This window comes from Bos taurus, chromosome 1, assembly GCF_002263795.3.
Source record: "Bos taurus isolate L1 Dominette 01449 registration number 42190680 breed Hereford chromosome 1, ARS-UCD2.0, whole genome shotgun sequence".
Classification (NCBI taxonomy): domain Eukaryota; kingdom Metazoa; phylum Chordata; class Mammalia; order Artiodactyla; family Bovidae; genus Bos; species Bos taurus.
Window position 1 is genome coordinate 22,121,659 of NC_037328.1, and position 20,158 is coordinate 22,141,816.

Here is a 20,158-nt window from a genome sequence, read left to right on the forward strand (position 1 = left end):
GTTGTTGTTTCTCCTCTACTTTAAGAATGTTTGTAAACTCTGGTCATACTTTTGAATGCCTTTCAAATTTGAACCAGTTAACATCTGCCACCTACTGACCCAATTCTCTCCACTTCCTCTAATCCGGCCCTCTGCAATACACAGTTGCTTGCTTTTGCTGGGTGATTAAACTGGCTTTAATTTGATTTTTCCAAAGATCTGGATTAATATAGGGTTAGAAAGAGCAGCTTCTAAATGCGTCTAACCTATAAAGCAAGGTGCGTAGCAATCAGTAATAATTTTTCCCTCTAGAGAACAATTAGTAAAACCCCACATGGACTTACTTTTTCTTTAATTGTCTAGCATTTATAGTTTTAAAAGTGATTTCCGTTCACACATTCAGGTTTAAAAAGCACTTTTTTTTTAGTAAGTGTGAGTTTGTGAAGTGACTCACCACACATGTAGGTACTTCAAAATGCATGCCTTTAACTACTATTTGAATTTTTAGAGATTTGTACTTTTGCTGACTGCAAGAAAATACAAGGCCTAGTGCCAGTTCTTACTGGGTCAAGATTTTATTTTAAAGTACCAACATTTCCTCAGCTTTTTTGATACTTAAAAAGTCATACAGATTTTCCTGCAAAAAGTTTTAACAGGCTTTATTCCAGTAAGAAAAATTCAGGATGCTTATGCTGTGGTAGTAACCAAAACTGTGTACAGTGACTCTTCAAAAAGACAGGAGTTGTAGTGCCAACCGCCTACCTCCATTCATTTGAAAATTTGAATATGACTTTTGATTCCCTCCAAACTTAACTACTAATAGCCCACAGTTGACCAGAAGCCTTACTGCCAAAATAGCTAATTAACATATATTTTGTACATTTTATGTATTATATACTGTATTCTTACAATAAAGTAAGCTAGGGGAAGAACATGTTATTAAAAAAATCATAAGGAAGAGAAAGTGCATAAATCTGTGCTATATTCATCCATATGGTATGTTTACATCATTTCTTAAGTTGAATTGTCTGTCTACGTCAGTATTGTCTTGTATGACGTAAAACGCTATAGATGTTATGTGCATTAACACTAGACATCAGGCATGAAAAGATAATGAGAAAAATTCATATTTACTCACAGGTATAACAATTCAGGTATTGATAACAAAGACCAGTATGATTGCTTTATGGTATCCTCATGTAATCAATACAGTTATTTCACAGTAGCCCAACCTATACACTAATGAATGAATCATTATACAATTTTTATGGCATTCTCTATTAGGTTTATGTTTGTGGGCATACTATATAGTAATATAATTCTCTGAAAGCAAAGTTGTAAGAAGTGTTAAAACTAACACATCATTAATTTTATTTTAAATATCCCTCACCTTATCACCAGTCTATCATTTTATGCATTCATGACGTACTTTTTTCTTATTTTTTTGACATTTCTAGTCTATGTGGTTTGTCTGAAGCTATTTCAAATTATAAAATCTCCAAACATTTTCCAATATATTTACTGGAAAAAAAAATCCATATATAAGTGGACCCACATGAACTGTGGTGTTGGAAAAGACTCTTGAGAGTCCCTTGGACTGCAAGGAGATCCAACCAGTCCATTGTGAAGGAGATCAGCCCTGGGATTTCTTTGGAAGGAATGATGCTAAAGCTGAAACTCCAGTACTTGGGCTACCTGATGTGAAGAGCTGACTCATTGGAAAAGATGCTGGGAGGGATTGGGGGCAGGAGGAGAAGGGACGACAGAGGATGAGATGGCTGGATGGCATCACTGACTCAATGGACATGAGTTTGAGTGAACTCTGGGAGTTGGTGATGGACAGGGAGGCCTGGCGTGCTGCGATTCATGGGGTTGCAAAGAGTCGGACACGACTGAGCGACTGAACTGAACTGAACGTAGGGTCAACTGTGTTTGGTGAATTTGTTAATAAAAGTTGCCAAAAGCTAGACTACTCTATGGAGAAGGAAATGGTAACCCACTCCAGTACTCTTGCCTGGAAATTCCTACAGACGGAGGAGCCTGGTAGGCTACAGTCCATGGGGTCGCAAAGAGTCGGACACGACTGAGCGACTTCACTTTCTTTTCACCCTGCATATATGGAGAAGGAAATGGCAATCCACTCCAGTATTCTTGCCTGGAGAATTCCATGGACAGTGAAGCCTGGCAGGTTACAGTCCGTGGGGTCGCAAAGAATCAGACATGACTGAGCGACTAACACACAACACACAGACTACTCTAGAAATATATTTTTGTTTAAAGAGGCTAGTGGAGGCAGTAAGAACTAGTGTATATATGTGTGTGTGTTAAGCATAGCTCTGGGTGCAGAAAATTTGGTCATTTAAAAAATTTTCAAGAAATGATCACACTAATTGACCAAGGAAATTACTTTGACCTTGTGGAGACTTAATGGGTAGTGGTTTGTGGAACGCATTATAGCAGCACACTGACCTGAATCTGAATCATGGTGTACCCTTACCCGTTGTGTGACTTTGGGCAACTCACTCCACAGCTCTGAGTTCCAGTTCCTCCATCTGTAAAAGTTGTCGTTGTTCAGTTGTGTGTTTGACTCTTTGTGACCCCATGGACTGCAGCACGCCAGGTTTCTCTGTCCTTCACTGTTTCCCGGAGTTTGTTCAAACTCATGTCCATTGAGTCGGTGATGCCATCCAATCATCTCATCCTCTGTCACCCTCTTCTCCTCCTGCCCTCAGTCTTTCCCAGCATCAGGGTCTTTTCCAGTGAGTCAGCTCTTTGCATCAGGTGGCCAAAGGATTGGAACGTCAGCATCAGTCCTTCCAATGAATATTCAGGACTGAATTCCTTTACAATTGGTTTGTTTGATCTTCTTGCAGTCCAAGGGACTTCGAAAAGTCTTCTCTAACACCATAGTGCAAAAGCATCAGTCCTTTGGTGCTCAGCCTTCTTTATGGTCCAACTCTCACATCTACACATGACTACTGGAAAAACCGTAGCTTTGACTAGATGGACCTTTGTTGGCAAAGTAATGTCTCTGCTTTTTAATAAGCTGTCTAGGTTGGTCATAGCTTTTCTTCCAAGGAGCAAGCATCTTTTAATTTCATGGTTGTAGTGACTGTCCCCAGTAATTCTGGAATCCAAGGAAAGAAAGTGTGTCACTTGTTTCCATTGTTTCCCTGTCTATTTGCCATGAAGTGATGGGACCAGATACCATGATCTTCATTTTTTGAATGTTGAGTTTTAAGCTGGCTTTTTCATTCTCCTTTCATTTTCATCAAGAGGCTCTTTAGTTCCTCTTCACTTTCCGCCATAAGGGAGGTGTCATCTGCATATGTGAGGTTATTGATATTTCTCCTGGAAATCTTGATTCCCACTTGTGATTCATCCAGCCTGCCATTTCTCATGATGTACTCTGCATTTAAGTTAAACATGCAGTTGACAACATGGTCATACGTTTATTTTCAATTCTTAGTTAAGAACAAAAACACTATTTATACAATTATTCTGATGAGAAAATATGACTTTCATTAGAGATCTTATTTATTGTCATATGACATACTCTCTAGGCATGCAGCATAAAAAAGAGGGGAAACACCTGACATCCATTTTCACTTTAGTTTGACTTGACACATTTCAGGAAACTGAATATTTGAAAAACGTTTCTGTATTGATTAAGATATAAGTAATAGAATACTTTATTAAAATAGCTTAAATAATCAGTAGATCATCTCACCCAACAGGAAGTTTGGAGTACTGGTGTTTAATTGTCATGATGATGTTATCAAGGACCCACAAGGTATTTTCCATATTTCTTCTCTACCATCGTGAGTGTTTTGACAATGTCACTCTTCATGGTTCCAAGAGAGCTATTTTTCCATGCTAGTTTTTTTTTTAGGTGGTGGAAAAACCTTTTCTAGTAAACTTCATTGGCCATAATTGCATCATATGCCTGTGCATACACCCCTTTTTGGCAGAATAAACATTGCTTGTCTTAAGCAGCTTGACCTAATCAATATTCACCTTCTAAGAATAAAAAGGTGAGCGTTTGCCAGCAAGTAAGAAACGAGGAGGTATGTCTTTGAGAAGGTTGCCTCAGGTCTGTCACAGCTAGGGAATGTCACAATTTTAGTAATTGCTCCAAATTTTCTTAGGAGATTGTGAAATATAGGGCACTCATGACTTGATTCATTCAATATATTTATTTTTAAATGCCTGTTGTGTTCCGTTTCTTGGCCCTGAGTGTAGAGAAGTGAACAAAAGGGAAAAAAAATCGCTGCCCCCTTGGAGCTTATGATGAAATAGACAAAAATATAAAGCAATTTAATTCATGCTATCTTATGATCAAATGATAGATAAAAATTATAGTAGAGAAGGGAGCATGGAAAGTCTGGGATGGGGTGTACGTGAAGTTGCAGACTTTGTCCAGGGAAGGTCTCTCACTCAGAAAGAAGATGCCTTGAGTAAAGGCTGTGTTGGTATGGGAGCTGATGATGCAGCTCTCTGGGGAGATGAGTGTTCTTGTCAAATGCCCTGTGGCTGGCTGGAATGGGGTGACTAAGGAGGATCACAGGAAGTGAGGTCAGAGGGGAAAGCCAGGAGACAGTTTAGACCAGAGGAGTGACCCAATGTAACATTTTTACAGAATCACTGTGGCAGTTGCATTAAGTAGACCAAAGTAGACCAAAAACAGAAGCAAGGAAACAGCTTAGGAATCTATTGTAATAATCGAGGCGATAGAGGGTAACTTGAATGAAGTAGTGACTCTAGATATTTCTAAGGCAAAGCCCACAGAATGTGCTGACGAACTGGATGTGAGGTATGAGAGGAGGAGAGGCAAGGATGGCAGCCAGGGTTTGGGGCCTCAACAATTCAAAGAATGGAGTTAATATTAACTGAGATTAGAAGAACAGGGATTCAGTTACTGACACATTTAAATTTGACATGTCAAATAAATAATTGTATAAATATTTCTTGAAGACAGATCAATATGTATTTTTTAAAAGGATGAATTTGGCCATTAATAATAGGAAATGGCTTTTAAAAATGTATGTATTAAAAAAAAAACAACAGTAAGGAAGAAGAGAGTACAAAATGGGGAACTAAAGGTTTATGTGGCAGGGGGGCCAGAGCGGGGCAGAGGGATATTTTATATTCCATTGAACAAATACAGGGAAACACTGGAACTGGTTTTAAAATAGTATATTCAAAGAAGCATTTATACACTGAGCATTTATCTAGTGCCTACTATATTTTAGTTTCAAAAATTGCATGTTAAATATATTTATTCGTGTCAGTACCCCAATTTTGAAACCCCAAATCTTCTTAAAAGCACACATCAAAAAAAGAAATACACCACAAAAACCAGTGATAAAAATTTAGGATACGTCTGTTTCCTCTGAACATGGTGCAATTGATGATCCTTCTAAATACATGCATTGTTAACTGTCCAGGCTATCTTCCCCCGACCCAGCTTCCTCAGTATCATACAGCCTCTAGTTAATGCGCAGGCATATCATTCAGTAGTGAGAAAGTCAGAAGAGAGATCAATACATTACATCTTAAGGTGAGTTTATCAGGATGAATGGCTTTTCTTTTGAAGAGGAATTAGTCCAAGATATCTTTTAACCAGATTATTGCACCTATTTGCATTTAACAAGGATGCCACACAGAGGTGTGATTTTCAAACTGCATGCATCACATAAAATGCTGAGAAGCATCTTGTCAAGTACCTTTTTATAGGTACCTTTGACTCGTGTTATAGGTACTCAAGAAATATTTAGGTGGAAAATCTTACTTAGAACATTATCATTTCTAATTTATTTAAAAACTTAAAATTATGGATCATGAAGTAGACATTGCCTGATAAAATGTGCTCTATTAATATGAGGTTGTTGAGAAAACTGAATTCTAATTGTTTTGTCAGGTAAAAGTACTATGGAATAAATACAAGAAATTATTTCGCGAGCAAAGAAATGCTGCTCTTTAACTTGGATTAGGCTTTTCTTTTCACGTTTTTGCACAAGCTTGGTGAATATATGACCTTTGGCCTATATGACCAATGAGGGGAAATGTGCGTATTTAGAGGGGGAATCTGTTTGTTCAGAACTTGAAGTGTACTGAATTGCTTCAGTTTACCTATTCCTGTGTTAAGTAATTTTTCCAAAACGACCAGTGTTCTGCAAATTTGCAGTAATTAACCTAGCATTTGTGTTTATCTTATTTGAGACCAAATTGATGGTAGATATGAATTAGCCTCATTCTTTGATTGGCCAGGCTGTAAGTTTTTAATCTGCAAATTTACTTTCAAGTTCTTTGGACTGCATTTCTTTATATACTTCTTTGTTTTTGTTTTGTTTTTTTGTTTTTGTTTTTTAAAAAGGAGAGTTAGCAAAATCTGTTGTCTGGCAGTTAGTATTTGTTCATGTGTACAAGTTATTAAGATGCTTTACCTAAACAAAATTCTTGTCAAAGTAAAACTCTGATTTGCCAAACATAGCAGCTTACTTTTTATTATGTAAATGTGAATAATGTAAATCCAGTATAAATTTAAATCATGAAACGCAAAATCAAAGTAATGAACTGAGAACCCACCAACCAGCATGGAATCACAACTTCACTAACACAGTTGCCTCTATCAGCGTGTGCCTCTCCTTGCCTGTGTCTCTACCCGAACTGCCCTCCCTGACCCCCAGCCACTCTTCAATTTTGTGTTCATCATTTACTTTCTTTTTAATACTACTGGTTTTTATCATGTGGTTCCTTAAATAATATGCTTGTTTTTTTTTGTTAAGTTTTTTAAAATTGGTAACATTCTATGTAAGTCTTCTGGGACTTGGCTCTTTTTCCCTGTTTACCGTGTTTCTTTGACATTTATTTATTTTGTTGAATGTAATTGTAGTTCATTTATTTCACTGCTGACTAATATTCCATTGCATGGATCTATTTGCTATCCTATTGATGGGCATCTGGGTTACTGTTGGAGGGTTTCAGTTTGCTTGTTTTACTCATTTTTGATATATGTTTTGATGTATCTATGCATTGATACAGATGTGTGTGTTTATGTGTGATTCAGCCATCATTTATATGTGTACTAGTGTACATGTGCAAACTTGAGGATACATATCTAACGGTGGAAGCATAGAGAATGTTCAACTCTATGGAGTAATGCCAAATTGTTTTCCAAAACCTTTGGGCCAATTTACCTTCCACTAGTCATACATCAGAACCTCCTGTTGAGCCAAATCATTGCCAAAACTCAGAATTCTCAGAATTCTTAACTTTTCCTAATGTAGTGGCATCTTATCTTAATTTGTTCTTCTGTGATTGCTAATGAGGTTGAACATCTTTTCACGTGGTACTCAACACTTGTGTTTTTTTGAACAAAATGCTTGTTCATGTGTTTTGTCCACTATGTACTTAAAACTATGCATTAAATGCATTTATTTTTTATATATATATTTTTTAACGCAGTTTCAAGTGAAGAGTTTATTTCATTTTACAAAAGGGAAACTGTGTATGAGTTGCTATTCATGGAAAAATTCATTTAATTTTGCTTTCCCAAGTTCTTTACTCTCTAACTGTACCCAGTTCAACTATTAGTAATCCATCTAGTGAAGACAAGGCAAAATTGCAAACACAAGGTCTTCTGAGAAATAAAACCATCTCATCTATGAATACTGTCATAGTATTTTAATGTCTGAGTTTACGCTTGTATATGCTTCCCTGGTGGCTCAGACTGTGGAGAATCTGGAGAATTCCTTGGACAGAGGAGCCTGGCAGCTACAGTCCATGGGGTCAGGAAGAGTCAGACACAACTGAGTGACTAACACCAAAGGATCAACATGGCTGTCTGGTGTGTTTCTTTAGCTGGTCCAAGCTAATGAAAAATATAGAGATTGACTTAAAAACTTCTGGGCCAAATGATGTCTCTTCTCATCTATAACAGCAGTAATACCAAATGCTCTACATGGTTTACTTCTATAAGCTTATTTAATCATCATAGCAAAATTTTGATGTATTATTTTGTCATTTATAAATCAGGAAGCTGGGGCCCAGAGATTAAATAACTTGCCTGGGTCCACAGCTACTAAATGGTAGAAAGAGGATTTCAACCTATATATTCTAGTTTCTAAAGATTGTAGTCTTAACTGTTATGCTACAGATAAGAAAATCATGCAGTTGTTACGGTTTTAAGAAGAGTTTTCCACCCTAAAACTGGAGTAATACTCTGAAGTGCTACCATGTATGTGTTGCCAATGGAGGATAAGCTCAAGAACTCAGTATCGCCCATTTTATTAAGTTAATCTGGTTACTTTAGAAATATGGAGCTAGTGTTTCTTTTAGTTTAGAATGCTATACAGTCTATAAGCACAAGGAATGAATAGTTGGTTTTAGGCTTTTGTGTGTTTAAGTATTGAGTCCTAATTTTGAGAAAAGCTAGCCCGGCTGATTCAGTCTCACAAATCAAACAACTTACTGATGTATTTAGCTTTGAAAGAATCTCATCATAAACTGTAATTAATGAACGTAATGATATATATTTTTATTCATTGGGTTCGAATAAATATAAAATTTTCTCTACTAAATAAGGGCCTTTCAGTTTTAAAGAAGATCCAGTTATTTGATCTGAGGCATAGGTCATAAAAGAATGAGCAACACAATGGATTTGGTGATATCACCCAAATCATAAGTTTCCTAACTAAATTTACTTTGGCTTCTGTGGTTGAGGCTTTAGTAGGATATTAGTGGTTGAGGCTTTAGTAGGATATCAGTGGATGTCCAGTTCACAGAGAGGCAGACAGAGAGCCTGATTCACTTACTTTTTCTATTGTTTATTGCATGCCAGTAAAAAATGTTGTAATATCATCTCAAATCCAATCTCTAAAAATTAAGTTCTCCCTTTCCCCAATACCTAGCTCCTTCTTCTGACTATCCTGTCTTTGGTATCATCCCTATCCTTTTAAATTAATTTTTCATATACAAAACTCTTTCTCCTAAAAGTTTTAATCTGTGGAGAGCCTATGGTTTAGTTGAGTCAATAAAGTCAGCATGTAGGGTATATCCAATCACTATGTGTGTGTGTGCTAAGTCGCTTCAGTCGTGTCCAACTCTTTGTGACCCCATGGACTGTAGCCCACCAGGCTCCTATGTCCATTGGATTCTCCAGGCAAGAATACTGGACTGGGTTGCCATGCTTTTCTCCAGGGGATCTTCCCAACCCAGAGATCAAACCCACGTCTCATGTCTCCTGTATTGGCAGGCAAGTTCTTTACCACTAGCGCCACCATATATTTATAATAATCTGGTCCAACTTCTTCATGTCATAGAGAAGGCAAATGAGATCCAGCAAGATTAAGTAATAGATGTTGAGTGATCTGCTGATGTTCACATAGCTGATTCCAGAGAGAATCAGATTTGTACCTACTATCCTATGTTGCTTAGAACTTTTTATGGAAAGAAATGTTTTGAATGTATGAAGTATAGAGAAGGAGGAAGTAAGCCATTTGTCAAATAACCTCTTACAGAAGGGCAAGGATATGTATAACTATTTCATTATGAAAAATCATGTCAGGAAAAAGTTCTGTTAGTTTGTGAGAGATTGCTGATTGTCAAGCCTGGAATCAGGCTCTCTATTTTTTATATTTTAAAAGAATAACATATAGAAAAGTTGCAAGTGCAATAAAGATAAATTTTTCCCCTAAAGGTTTGATCTGATGCTCTATCATCTCTAAATAAATGAGTATAGATCTCTTGCAAACAAGAACATTTTCATATAAACCACAATAAAACCATGAAAATCAGGAAATTAATATTGGTGCATTCAGTTCAGTTCAGTCGCTCAGTCGTGTCCAACTCTTTGCAACCCCATGAACTGCAGCACGCCAGGCCTCCCTGTCCATCACCAACTCCCAGAGTTCACCCAAACTCATGTCCGTCGAGTCGGTGATGCCATCCAGCCATCTCATCCTCTGTCGTCCCCTTCTCCTCCTGCCCCCAATCCCTCCCAGCATCAGAGTCTTTTCCAATGAGTCAACTCTTCACATGAGGTGGCCCAAGTATTGAAGTTTCAGCTTTAGCATCAGTCCTTCCAAAGAACACACAGGGCTGATCTCCTTTAGAATGGACTGGTTGGATCTCCTTGCAGTCCAAGGGACTCTCAAGAGTCTTCTCCAACACCACAGTTCAAAAGCATCAATTCTTTGGCGCTCAGCTTTCTTCACAGTCCATTACTATCATCTAATCCTCAGATCTCATTCAGTTTTCACAAGTTGTCCCCATAATGTCCCTTATAGTAAAATGTTCTTTATAATAAGAGAATCCAGTTTAGAATCACACCTTGCATTTTACTTGTCACGTCTCTTTAGTCTCTTTCAATCTGAAACCATTCTTCAGTCTTTGACTTTCAGGATCTTGGCACTTGCAGGATCTTGGCACTTTGAGGACTATTTAGGCTGGTTATTTCATAGAATGTAGGTTATGAATATTTGGCAGGAATATCATAGATGTTATACTGTGTCTTTTCTCATCTTATAAGGTGGCACAAGATTTCATTTTGACCTATTACTATTGAAGTTCACTTAGATTACTAGATTCGGAGAATCAGTTTTTGTCAGGTTTCTCTACTGTGAAGTTACTCATTTTTCCTCTGTAATTAATAATTATTTTGTGTGAAGGTGCTTCGAAACTGTAAATATCCCTCTCCTGATCAAACTTTTATTTAATTAATGAACTAATTTATGTCACTGTGAGTTCATGAGTGTATTTTATTCAGTTGATCTATACTGCATTACTGTTGTTAACTTATTTGGATGCTTATCTTACCCTGAGTTAGCCAATGGGGTCTCCTTCAAGATGGCTTCTGGGTCTTTTTAACATGTCATTCCTCGACCATATTGCTACCTCCAGTTTCATTCCCACGTTACAGAGATTAACCACATTTTCTCCCTTTTTGGCACCTCCCCTCTAACAGTGAAGAACTTGCCTATTATTATCCTAAATTTGGTCAGTCTCCCATATGTGGTTGATCTGCCATTTTCATTGACCCTCCGCCACCTCACAATTCTGTTTTGAACTTCACAACCATTTACGTGGAAGCCCTCCTCAGCCCACTTGGATTCCTGCGTTGCACAGCATGGTGCATCTTTTTATTGCACCTTGCTCAGGCATTGACACCCAGTGTTGGAGCACCGCCACGGTGAGTTCTGCTCACCTAACCACCATTCCAGCGCTTGGGCTCTGTCTCCACACCACAGTGTTTCCTCCTTTTACTACGGACATCTGCCTCATCCTGCTTGGACCCTGATACCCCTTATTAGCAATGCTCCGTTTCTCTTTTGCCCACTTTTAGGTAAAATGTTGCAAGATACACACATATTCTATACTCCAAATTTTTGGCAATATAGTTTGTGATATTGTAGTTTATAATTTTTTTTGTATTTGTCAATGAATGGACATTTTTAAGTATAATACAGTTGAATTTAGTAATCATATGCTTTATAGGTAACCATTTCTATCTCTTAAGAAAGCCTTCCCTACCCAGAGTTCATAAAGATATCTCTTATATTTTATTTTTAAATATTAGACACTTGTTTTCTCTGCTTAAAACTTGACTTCCTCTGGAATTTATTTTTTATGTATTATGCATTGGGGATTAAATATCTTTTTCTCCCCCAAATGAATAACCAATTGTTTCAACACTGTTGAGTAAATTCCTCCTTACTTTAGCAATCTGCCATGCAACTTTTATTAAATATCATTTTCCATATATGTGAAGGTCTGTTTCTTCTCCCAATGGTCAGTTTGTCTCTTTTCCAGGAGCACACTAACTTAATGGCTAAAACTTTATAAGTCTCTGTACAGATAGAGCAAGTTCCTGTACTGTATGCTTTATCTGGTTAGATGGCTTGTCTCCTATGGGCTTTTGCTGTCCATTGTAAATTTTAGAATCAACTTATTAAACCTTTGGAATTCTGTTGCATTTCATTCAGTGTATTGGTTCACTTTGAGGAGAATTAGCATGTTGTAGTAGTGAGTCTTCTATTAGGAACATGGTATGTCATCCCATTTATTCAGGTCATCTTCCAATACTGTCTCCATACAGAATTTGCAATGTTTACAAGTTAATTCTTCAGGTATATTTTCATGTTGGATATTTTTTAAATGTTATTTTCTGTTTGTTACTGGTGTATAAAAACAGTTGATTTTTTTATGTGATTTATATTTAGTTACAATGAGTTAAATACTAAAATCTGTTTAGATGAAATGTCAGACATGCTCAAAAGCAGATAAATAAGATTAGAAGTCCAAGTTTTTATTCTGGAATTACTTTTGATGTTTTAATAAGTACTAAGTAGATAGTCATCTTTTTTCTTTTTTTTTTATCAGCTTTATTGAAATAATTTGCTTACCATAAAATTCACCCATTTCAAGAATTCTTTATAGCCACATAGGTGCTCAGTCAACACCACCATTGAATTTTTGAACATATTCATGACTCTAAAAAGCATCCCATGCCCATTAATCTTCACTCCCCATTCTTATCCTGCTCCATCCTCAGCCCTAGGCAATTATTACTCATCTACTTGCTGTCTCTGAATTTGTTTATTCTGGACAGTCCTCATAGATGGAATCTTGTAATACATGGTTTTTTGTGACTAGTTTCTTTCACCAGGCACATAATTTGCAAGATTTGTCTGATTGTAGAATATATCAGTAGTTCATTCCTTTTTATGGCTGAATAATATTTCATTGTATTGAATGTATTACATTTTGTTATTCATTGGTTGATAGACACATAGGTTGTTTCTGATTTCTGGCTGTTATGAATAGTGTTGTTGTAAGCATGTACACTACCCTTGTGGCTCAGACGGTAAAGCGTCTGTCTACAATGCGGGAGACCTGGGTTCGATCCCTGGGTTGGGAAGATCCCCTGGAGCAGGAAATGGCAATCCACTCCAGTACTATTGCCTGGGAAATCCCATGGACAGAGGAGCCTGGTAGGCTACAGTCCCTGGGGTCGCAAAGAGTCGGACACGACCGAACAACTTCACTATATATCACTACAAGCATGTATATATAAGTTTTTGTGTGGACATAAGTTTTCTTTTCCCTTCTGTTTATAGCCTCAGAGTAAGAATTTCTGGGTTATTTAGCAGTAACTCAACTTTTTAGGGAGCTTCCAAACTGTTTTCCAAAGAGGCTATGCTATTTTATGTCTCATCAGTAATGTATAAAGGTTTCAGTTTCTTCCTGTCCTCCCTAACCTTAGAATTATTCAGTCTTTTAAATATATATATATATATATCTGTTCTAGTGGGTATATAGTGAAATATCATAGTTTAATTTGGAGTTCTCTCATAAGTCATGATATGTGCATCTTTTGTGTGTTTACCAAACTTTCATGTATCTTTGGTGAAAAGTTCTCAAGTCTTTAGCCTATTTTTAAAAATTGATTTATCATCTTCTTTCAGAGGCCTAAGGGCTTTTAATATGCTGGATACCATTTCTTTATCATATATACTATTTGCACAAATATTTTCTCCCATCATGAGGCTTGTCTTCTAAGTTGTATCTTTTGAAAAATTTGATGTAGTCCAGATGCTGATGCTGGTAAAGGTTGAAGGCAGGAGGAGAAGGGGACAACAGAGGAGGAGATGGTTGGCTGGCATCACTGACTTGATGGACATGAGTTTGAGCAAGCTCCAGGAGTTGGTGATGGACAGGGAAGCCTGGCATGCTGCAATCCATGGGGTGGCAAAGAGGCAAACACAACTGAATGACTGAACTGAACTGATTTTTTTTTTTAATGGGTTGAACTTTTATTGTCATATTTAATAAATCTTTCCCTGACCTAAGGTTATGAGATTTTTTTCCCCTTATGCTCTTTACTAGAAGTTTTGTAGTTTCATTTCTTAAAATTTGGACTGTGATCTATTTTGAGTTACTAATTTTGTATGTTGTGAGGTAAATGTTTATACTCATCAGTTTATTTTTACATGTGAATATCCAGCTGTTCCTGCACCATTTATTAAAAAGACTTTTTTTCTCAGTGAATTGCCATGGCATATTTGTTGAAAATTAAATGACCATGAATGTGACAGTTTATTCTGGGCTATCTATTCTGTTTCATTATTCAGTTGTCCATCTTGGTGCCCGTATCGCACTGTGTTGATTATTATAGTTTTATTTAAGTTTTGAAACCAGGTAAAGTCTTGGCAACATTAATCTCCTTTTTCAACATTGTTTGGATATTTGAGATTCTTTAGACTATCATATATATATTTTAGGATCGATTTCTACAGATAAAAAAAGCAGTGTGAGATTTTGATAGATCACTTTGGGGAGAATTGCCATCTTAACAATACTGAGTTTTCCAATTCATGAACAAGAAATGCATCTTTGTTTATTTATTTAAATAGTTTTAAATAAAGATGTTTAATTTCTCTTAACAGTATTTTATATTTTGAGTATACAGGTTTTGCATTTTTTTAAAATAATTTGTATTAATTTTGTATCACACCTCACAGCATTTGGGATCTTCATTCCCCAACCAGAGATTGAACCTGAGCCCCCTGCAGTGGAAGCTCAGTCTCAACCACTGGACCACCAAGGAGATCCCTGCATTTTTTTAGATTTATTCTTAAGTCTTTTATTCTTTTTTGCTACTATTGTGAGTAAGTGGAGATTTTTAAAATTTCATTTTTGACTTGTTTGTTGCTAGTATATAAAATGCATTTAATTTTTATACATGGCTCGTATCCTACAATCTCTCAAAACTTTCTTAATTTTATTAGCACTTTTTTTTTTTTGCTTGGTTAAGATAATCTGCATGCAGGATCATATTGCCTACAAATAAAGAGTTTTTATCTTCTTTTCCAATCTGCATGTCTTTATGTTTCTTGCCTAATTGCTCTGAATAGAGTCACTGGTACAGTGTTGAATAGAAGTGGCTAGAGCCATCATCCTTGCCTCTTCCCAGATGTCAGAGAGGGGAATGTATTCCGTCTTTCTCCAGTAAACATGGTATCACTTTTAGGCTTTTGTCCCAGAAAGGAAGGGTTATTTGACATTGAAGCAATCAACTAATGTATCATATTAAAATAATGTAGGATGAAACTGCATGATTATCTCAATAGACAAAGACAAAAAAGATAAAACAGAAAACAAAGGGTTTAAACAATGAGAGAGAGAGAAAAAGCTACTTTAGATATAGTGAAAAGGAAAATCTTCTCTGAGATGACAAAAAGCTGATCTCTAAACAACCTGGAGGCCTTAGTCACACAAAGAATAAAGTGAACAGGAAGGTGTTCAGCACTTGGTACTGCACTTGATTTGTTTACTTTGTAATTCCAATGTCTCCCACAGTGCCTTGCCCCTACGATTTGTTCAGACAGCAGATAGATAGTTTAGTACCTTGCTTTCTTGACAGTCACATTCTGGTCAAGTTACAGTGACATTTTCTTTTTGTTGTTGTTCAGTTGCTCAGTTGTGTCCAACCGTTTGAGACCCTATGAACCACAGCACATCAGGCTTCCCTGTCCTTCACCATCTCCCGGAGCTTGCTCAAATTCATATCCATTGAGTCGGTGATGCCATCCAAACACCTCATCGTCTGTCATCCCTTTCTCCTCCTGCCTTCAGTCTTTCCCAGTGTCAGGGTCTTTCCCAGTTAGTCAGTTCTTCCATCAGGTGGCCAAAGGATTGGAGCTTCAGCATCAGTCCTTCCGATGAGTATTCAGGAGTGAATTCCTTTACAATTGATTCATTTCATCTCCTTGCAGTCCAAGGGACTCCGAAAAGTCTTCTCTAACACCACAGTGCAAAAGCATCAGTCCTCTGGTACTCAGCCTTCTTTATGGTCCAACTCTCACATCCACACATGACTACTGGAAAAACCATAGCTTTGACTAGATGGTCCTTTGTTGGCAAAGTAATATCTCTGCTTTTTAATAAGCTGTCCAGGTTGGTCATAGCTTTTCTTTCAAGGAGCAAATATCTTTTAATTTCATGGTTGCAGTCACTGTCCCCAGTGATTTTGGAATCCAAGGAAAGTCTTTCACTGTTTCCATTGTTTCCCTGTCTATTTGCCATGAAGTGATGGGACCAGATGCCATGATCTTTGTTTTTTGTATGTTGAATTTTAAGCTGGCTTTTTCATTCTCCTTTCACTTTTATCAAGAGGCTCTTTAGTTCCTCTTCACTCTCTGCCATAAGGGTGGTGTCATCTGCATAACTGAGGTTATTGATATTTCTCCCGGCAATCTTGATTCCAGCTTGTGCTTCCTCCAGCCCAGTGTTTCTCATGATGTACTCTGCATATAAGTTAAATAAGCAGGGTGACAATATACAGCCTTGACCTATTCCTTTCCCAATTTTGAAATGAAGTCTGTTGTTTCATGTCCAGTTCTAACTTTTGCTCCTTGACCTGTATGCAGGTTTCTCAGGAGGCAGGTCAGGTGGTCTGGTATTCCCATCTCTTTAAGACTTTTCCACAGTTTCTTGTGATCCACACAGTCAAAGGCTTTAGCATAGTCAATAAAGCAGAAGTAGACATTTTTCTGGAACCCTCTTGCTTTTTCTGTGATCCAACGGATGTTGGCAATTTGATCTCTGGTTCCTCTGCCTTTTCTAAATCTAGCTTGACCATCTGGAAGTTCTCAGTTCATGTACTATTAAAGCCTAGCTTGGAGAATTTTGACCATTATTTGCTAGTGTGTGAGATGAGTGCAATTGTGTAGGAATTTGAACATTCTTTGGCATTGCCTTTCTTTGGCGTTGGAATGAAAAGTGTCCTGTGGCTACTGCTGAGTTTTCCAGATGTGCTGGCATATTGAGTGCAGCGCTTTCACAACATCATCTTTTAGAATTTGAAATAGCTCAACTGGAACTGCATCACCTCTACTAGCTTTGTTTGTAGTGGTGCTTCCTGTGGCCCACTTGACTTTGCATTGCAGGATGTCTGGCTCTTGGTGAGTGATCATACCATCGTGGTTATCTTGGTCATGAAGATCTTTTTTGTATAGTTCTGTGTATTCTTGCCACCTCTTCTTAATATCTTCTTATCCTTTGGAAACATATATTTTAACAATTGCATAATACTTTACAATATAATTATAAGAAATCATTTGAATGTTTTATTTATTTTTTTTTATTCATAGTCATGTTTCCTTCCTTCATGATTTACAACACATCTGGCATATTGTTTCATTGATTTGGATTTAAGGCTATTTTTTCCATTTATTCATATTCTATGATAGTTGTTGATTTTATACTATCTTTTACTAATTTTTATTTAAGTATTCTTTTAACTTATTCTTCATTTGGTCATAAGTTTAGCTCAGAAAGGTTATAATAATGCTTTAATAGGTAAAACAATTCTAGTATGTGGCAAAATATCAAACGTGAACTGTGGATACTGAATATTGTTTCCTCTCTACATGAAAGAATGTAGACTCATGAACTTTATGTACTATTACCAAGTATTTAGCACTATCTGAATTGAGATTATGGGAAGTGAGTAGTATTAGAAAAAAGTCTGGAATTATGCTCCAGAGAACTGTCAAGGCCTTGTCTTATTTGCAAGTAAAATATAACAGGGTTTGAATTCCACTTTTAACTTCTTACTAGTTTTGTAATTCGGGAATTTGGGGTAACTTAAACTCAGTTTCCTCGCGTATAAAATGAGGATTATAATCATCATCTTGTAGAAAAGTGAAGTTGCTCAGTTGTGTCCCAACTCTTTGCGATCCTATGGACTGTATTCTACCAGACTCCTCCATCTCATAGGGTTGTATAGTTTTGTGCAGTACTTGATGCATAGTAACTATCCAGTAAATGAAAGCTATCTTTACCTTCTGTTGAGTCTCTCATAGTCCTGGGAGTGCTGGTGAGAGTGGTAGCAAAGCCTCTGAAGATGTTTACTTTTACTCTTGTCAAGAATTGGTCATATTCTTCAGTGAATATGGCTGTTTCAAAACTGTTTCTTGTCTGCCCATGTGCCAAAAAAGATATGGCCCAAAAGGTGGTATTCTAAAGTAAATTAAGTTAAACCTTTTGTCATTAACTTATAGTTATTGTACTCAAAAATATAGTTGTAATTACTTTCTTTTCCAACTTGAAAGATACTTTTTTTTTTCTTTTTCAAGAAAAAAAAAAGAAATGGAACTAAAAATTGAACAGTTATAACATTGACAAGGGGCAGGATAGCGTTGTCTTGGGGGTAGCTTCCTAGTTGGTAGACTGGGAGTTTAGGGAATTCGGAAGGCCTCTGGAATATTCTAATAGGAATACTAAGTTGATTGTAAATATGGTTATTTTTAAGTTCAAGTATAAAGCACTGCCTTATAAATTATCAGAAGTGATTATTCCTCTCTCAGAATTCCTATCAGGATTTATACTCAAGGCCTAGTTTGAGTCCAGGATCTATCATTTGGGGCATGACTCTTACCCAGCACTGCTTTCTTCTCCGTAAAATGGGATAAGGCCTCCCCTGCTTGTTTCACTGAGTTACGAATAATCAATGAGGTCATGTCCATGAAAGTGCTTTGTAACTGGCATGACACCCTTTCATCCTGTCAGACCAGCCCTTTCTCACTCTTGTTTGGTAGGTCACTGGTGAGGGTGACATGATAACCCAGAAATCTGTACTGTACACTACCTCCTACAAGTGTTTGCTTTATACACATACAAGGGATTAGACAGTGGTAGACTGTTGATATTTCATCCTTTAACTTGTTTTATTTATTATAAAAGTAATACACATTTATTGTGAAGAAACTAAAAAATACAGATAAGGAAAAAATAAAAAATAAAAGTTACCTGTACCTGGAAGAATAATTACTATATTTATTTTTGTATAATTTTAAAACAAAAATTCAGTTACACAGAACATAATGTTTCCTGTTTTATCACTTAATATATAATATTGTATATTATTCCCTGAAACTTAATTCCCTTATATATATTTTAGTGGCTATGTAGAATGTAATGACATGCTTATGGCTAAATATGTGTACATATCCTCTTTTTTTTTCTTATTAGGAAAAATTCTGTACTTAGAATTGCTACATCAAGGGGCATACAACATTTTAAGAAATACAAGTTTTTAGCTTCATTGAAATGTAATTGACATAAACTGCACATATTTAAGGTTTACAATTTGATAAATGTTGACATACGTGTATACCCATTAAATCAGCACCACAATTAAGATCATGCTCTTTTGTAATCCCATCTTCCTATGACTTTTCACAACTATTCCCAGGCAACCACTGATCTATTTACTCTCCCTGTTGATTAATTTGTGTTTACTACATTTTTATGCTTGCAGAATCACACACTATTTTTTTCTTTTTGTCTGGGTTCTTGTACTCAGCACAGTTATTTTGAAATTCATTAATGTTGTTTATATCAACAGTATATCATTTTTTGCTGTTGATTGCTGAGTAGTAAATGTTCCATTGTATGGATATACCATAATTCATTCACCTATTGATGGGAATTTGAGTTGTTTCCAGTTTTTGGCTATTAAAAATAAAATTGCTTTGGACATTGGTGTAGAAGTCTTTCTATATATGTAAAATATTTGATATTTATTACCACATTTTTTGCTGGGAAGGTTACGTGGGTAATATATTGAAATAGACAAAGCTTAATATGAAACTAGCATTTTTTTTTCTTTTTAAGAAACTTTGGAAATATATCTTTGGGAGTATTTAGAATTTTTAGATGTAACTTTATTGGATTAACTTGATAGAAATTTGAAATTAATAGATTACTAAGTGCTTCTTAGCAACTATCAACCTTTTTCACAGTTTGTTTTCTTGAATCATCTACTTGTATCAAGTAAATGTGTTGTCTAAGAAGCAAAAATCTGTTGCTTGCCTTTAGTGGTAAATTAGTATTTCATAAACAACTCATATTTCTCTGTGAAATGAGTCTATTGAACTTGAACAAGAAAAAATACTAAGAGAAGTTTATAGAACTTCACAAAAGATACTCCAGAATCTGGTTTGGAATAGATGCCAAACTCTTTTTTTCCTTTTCCTAAGACACTCACTAGATTGAAGGAGGAGCGGGAATCTGAAGACTCCAAATGACATCAGAGTTACTTTTCAGCAGCCTTCTCAGTTTCCTTTCTCAGAAAGCAGAGACTCCAACCTTGGAGATGGACGGTGAGAATATT

At 36.4% G+C, this 20,158-nt stretch overlaps 1 protein-coding gene across 6 annotated transcripts in view; it reads left to right on the plus strand.

The window, feature by feature from the left end:
• LOC107132175 (LINE-1 retrotransposable element ORF2 protein) overlaps nucleotides 1-20,158 on the plus strand; it is a 183,961-nt gene that overhangs the window by 6,659 nt on the left and 157,144 nt on the right. For 5 of the 6 annotated variants that reach the window (XM_059887524.1, XM_059887528.1, XM_059887536.1 and 2 more), the window contains exon 1: nucleotides 14,655-20,147. The gene's annotated coding sequence lies outside the window, so the exon portion shown is untranslated. Of the gene's footprint in view, nucleotides 1-3,716; nucleotides 3,773-14,654; nucleotides 20,148-20,158 lie in introns of those variants that run through there. The other variant, XM_059887537.1, reaches the window with a different exon arrangement.